This window comes from Aplysia californica, unplaced genomic scaffold (assembly GCF_000002075.1).
Source record: "Aplysia californica isolate F4 #8 unplaced genomic scaffold, AplCal3.0 scaffold00909, whole genome shotgun sequence".
Classification (NCBI taxonomy): Eukaryota; Metazoa; Mollusca; class Gastropoda; order Aplysiida; family Aplysiidae; genus Aplysia; species Aplysia californica.
Window position 1 is genome coordinate 180,217 of NW_004798179.1, and position 4,449 is coordinate 184,665.

The 4,449-nt window shown below is 41.4% G+C and overlaps 1 protein-coding gene across 1 annotated transcript in view; it reads left to right on the plus strand.

Annotated features, from left to right (window-relative positions):
- Positions 1–581: 581 nt before the first annotated feature.
- The window catches only part of LOC101858366, a 62,381-nt gene continuing 58,513 nt past the window's right edge, over positions 582–4,449 (plus strand). Inside the window, exon 1 of the mRNA XM_005110554.3 lies at positions 582–919. The gene's annotated coding sequence lies outside the window, so the exon portion shown is untranslated. The remainder of the gene's footprint in view (positions 920–4,449) is intronic.

The following is a 4,449-nucleotide window of genomic DNA, read 5'->3' on the forward strand; positions in this document are numbered from 1 at the left end:
AAAGGGACTTATGCAATACAAAACCCACAGTTTCTGAATAATTATAATGTTTCTCGAAGCAAAACATTTGCTCTCGTTTAATGTATTTTAAAAAAAATATAAAGTTTGTGTGGGAGTGGGGAAGGGGTTGTCGAAAAGTACTCTTGGTATGTGTGTGTGGTGGGGGGGGGGGGGGGGGGGGGGGTAGGGGGGCTGTCGGAAGAAGCTCTAGTTAAACCTAAGATTCAACGAACATTGGCCCGATTTGTCTTTTTCTTTTTCTTTTTGTTATTGTTTTTCTTTTTAAATTACAGCATGGGAACACTTGTGGCTTCGTTTAACAACGATGGGAGTTCGATTTTCCCCCGCTTCCTCTCGATGAAGACAGTCGTAAAACAGAATTATTAAACCGGTCACTGAGCAGAACAGACGCGGCTTTTCTCTGTCTCCCAGCCTTCGCTCACAGCGCGCCAGTCACGACATTAGACACCGTTCTCGACAGCCTGGGGATCGATCTAGCCGCGCGGACGACTCTGTCTGTGTTCTCCACTCCGACTTCTCTTTGTGAGGGAGCGCGCGCGCCTGCCCGCCCGCCCGCGTGCGTACTCACACTCACCGGCGGCTGTAGCTGGGATAAGCACGTGCGTTTTGCCGACCATGAGTCGCGGAATGGCATGTTTGTCATCTCGGGTCGACTTGTGTCAACGATGCCACAGGCTTTCGTGATATTATGATTTCTTTGTTGTTAGCCTTCGTCTTGGAGAGACGTAGAGAAGAGTAAGATTCTTGCCTGGGCTTGATTACTCCTGGCTTAGACATCACGCCAGCACTGTTTGGAAGGGAAGAAAATGAGATTGTCGCATTTGCAGTATTGATATTAACGATATTGTGACTTGTGTTCCAGTGAGCTGCGAGTGAGAGTGAGCACTGACATCGTCTGGTAAGCAAATGCTTTGTATCTTATATCGATCATATCACCTGTCCGTCATTTCCATAAGCCGCTTCGCCTTTCTCCAGCTCAGTTTTCCATTATTGTGTCGGTACTGGAGTTGCTGAATTCACCTCCACCCCGACAAAAGCAAATACATATCTGAAAACATTTTGCACATACATATATTCAACGCGGCTGGTCTCGTAAGGTGATATTTTCCCCTTGTAATAAAGATAAATTATGTTTTTAAAATCCTTTCAAACTTTGGTACCATAATAGGTTTAATTTTTGATCGTGCAGTTTTATTTAGTTTCGTTCACTTTTACGAGATTGCTCACCTATTTTGGAAAGCAGTGGGCCTCGTTGATTTGCTTAATATACACGATGATGTGAGGCCTGCATGCCTCGCATTTTAATGTAAAACCGATTGTTGTTTTTTTATGTACGAAGAATTGGGATTCAAATATTAATATGTATCTCCTCCATATCCTCCGCCTCCGCTACAATCAGCTCATTCTCCCTGAACTCTTCCTCTGTCTGTCTGTCTGTCTGTCTGTCTGTCTGTCTGTGTGTCTGTCTGTCTGTCTGTGTGTCTGTCTGTCTGTACGTCTGTTTGTCCGTCTGTATGTGTCAGTCTGTCTGTCAGTCTGTCTGTTCGTCTGTTAGTCTGTCTGTTGTTCTATTCTCTCTCTCTCTGTCTCTCTCTCTCTCTCTCTCTCTCTCCGTCTCTCTCTCTCCGTCTCTCTCTCTCCGTCTCTCTCTCTCTCTCTCTCTCTCTCTCTCTCTCTCTCTCTCTCTCCGTCTCTGTCTCTCTCCGTCTCTCTCTCTCTCTCTCTCTCTCTCTCTCTCTCTCTCTCTCTCTCATCAACTCCCCCCCCCCCCCTTCACTCTCAACAATGCCCCATTATGTGAGAACCCCCCTCACCCTCTTTTCTTCCATTAAAAAAGGACTTGTCCCAGTGATCACCATCAACACCGTTGCTGTCGGCAAATTACTCCCTTCTCAATACCACTTCTGTCGATCAATAATGAGCTCAAAGTTCAACACCCACTGTGTCACCAATCACAGGAACTGTCCCCGCTAAAACACTCGCTTTATTCACCTCTTTTGTAATGTAAAGTGCTTACGCCCCCTCCCCCCAAAAAAAAAAATAATAAATAAATAAAATAAATAGATAGATCAATAAATAAATAAGTAAATGATTATCAATCACATTTGAAAATTACAGGAGAAATAAAAATCCAACACAAAGAAAACAAATTTGAATGTCTATTTTTGATAATTTGTTTTTGGTCTGTTTTAAAGTTTGAACTTCAAATCTTACAGATGGATGAATTTAATTAGCGAGTGGTTAGAAGGTGCAATAGGTAAGCCTTAAGTCTTTTCTTTCCGTGTAGTGTTTCTGTTAACTTGTTCCCTTGGGCTAAAGGACCGTTATTGTGTCAGTGTGCTTCTCTTTACGCAAACAAAAACAAAATACTTGCGATATTTTAAACTGCCCTGCCTATTTCCTCCTGCAGTTTTCATTTCCAAACGTATTTCGTTTATGGTATGGTATTGCCTTACCAAACTGTTCAATACTAGTTTTTGATATATGGTATTAGTTTACCAAACTATTCAATACTGATTTTTAGTATGGTTCTGGTTCACCAAACTGGTAAATACTGCCTGATTCTGACGCAGTGCTTACTAAGCTGGGCGATATCGCCCACTTGTGGGTGGTTTGGTAACTTAGGTAGGGGATCATCTGGGAGGTGACATTACAATACTCCGCTAGGAAAACGGTCAGGCATTGGACATCTGCGTCTCTAAGTGTTGCGCTTAAGGTTTTTTTAAAGGGGGGGGGGGGGTTCAACATGATCATTAATGTTTGATAGGCGAAAAAAGCAACAACAAGCAACACTAGAGCTTCCACCAACCACCCACGCTCCCAATTTGAAAGATTGATGAAAGCCCTGCCCGTTGAGGGAAACTATCGGTCGTTGACGTTTTCCTTGTGATTAATTAGGGATCGATGTGAGAGCGTGCGCTAAGCGTTCGCAGGAGACAGAATGCTGATTGAGTATTGACAACTCAGACCTCTGCCATGTTGTCAGGGGGGAAACAGACAGAGGAAGACTAACATGAAAACATTGAAATGTATATTCTGAAAACACCCCCTGACTTTTAAAAATAAATATTGATTCGACGTCTGCCTACTTTGCGGGTAGTAATTAGAGGGTGCTACTACTAGGTCTTGCTTTTTTTTTTCTTTTTTCCTCTTCCGTTGCATTTGCTTTTCCCTTGCGATTGGCTGTTGTTTTCTATGCTTATCTCTGCTTAATATAAACTTAACTAAAGTCATGTTAGACCAATACTTGCCATATCTGGCCACAAACGGCCAATCTCTAAATGTTGGTGGACGGTGGGGATCACTCGAGTAGTGACATATATTATTTAATGCAAAGCCAGGAAATACAAAAGGTGGGAAGTAGGAATTTTTCACCCTTTTAACGGTGGCAAAAATAGGAGCTAGCTATTAAGGAATTGACAACTGCTGAGCTTGACATACATGGACAATAATTCAAAGAAGGATCACTTTGCTTAGAGGAGAGAGTTTAGTAATAGCGAAATAACACGATAGTGAGGTCAAAGAATCGTAGTGCGACTAATTTTCAAATATCTCCTCAACTTTCGAACATAGGTTCTCCAATTTATGCACAGTGACTTGAATCAATATGTCTTAATAGATCAAAATTTTTGTAAACACCTGCAAGCTGTATTCTAGAAAATTCCTTAATAAATACTAATAAAAAATCCTAGCGGGTGGTTTCTAAGATTTTTAAATGTTTACAGCAGGGGAAATAATAGCTTTTAATAGCAAGTCCGTCCGGTTTTTCAAATCGGGACATTATGCTTACTGAGCGCATGTTTTGAGAGCCATTAGTGCAAAAATGTGCTCACTAGAACAATAATTTTTTGTAACACATTTTGCAAGTATTGTCTTTGATGAGCTCTGACGTAGGCCATATATGCGTAATCAAAATGTGAGTGTGAAGCGGAAAGTGCTGTGAACAATACCATTTTACTCGTGACAGAGATTTCACGTATTTTATATAAATTTATGAAGAAAAGTTTTTTCATCTAGCCCAAATCGTTCAGACAAATATGATTTAGTTAAGACAAATTGATACAAACTGCTATGCAAAGTATGGATGATATTCAAATGATAAAGAGATATTTGAGGATAAGTTGCACTCGGATTTTTGACGGCACTATAGTGTGGTTTGCTCCTTTTTTCCTATCAGACTTATATCACCCCTATCTCTGCTCCTTCTTTTCTTTGTAGTTCTTCTCTCTCGTTACACCTCTTCTTCTCAGCAAGTGCCGTGAAACTGTTATAAAAACTAAACACTCAGCCGCAAAGAACTCAGGCTTGTTTGTTGCAGTAATCGATCAGAAGCGCTCACTTAATTTTTCTTTTTCTTGTTGTGTCGGCACCGTTCGCTTTGTTCTGTCAGTCTGTCTGTCTGTCTGTCTGTCTGTCTGTCTGTCTGTC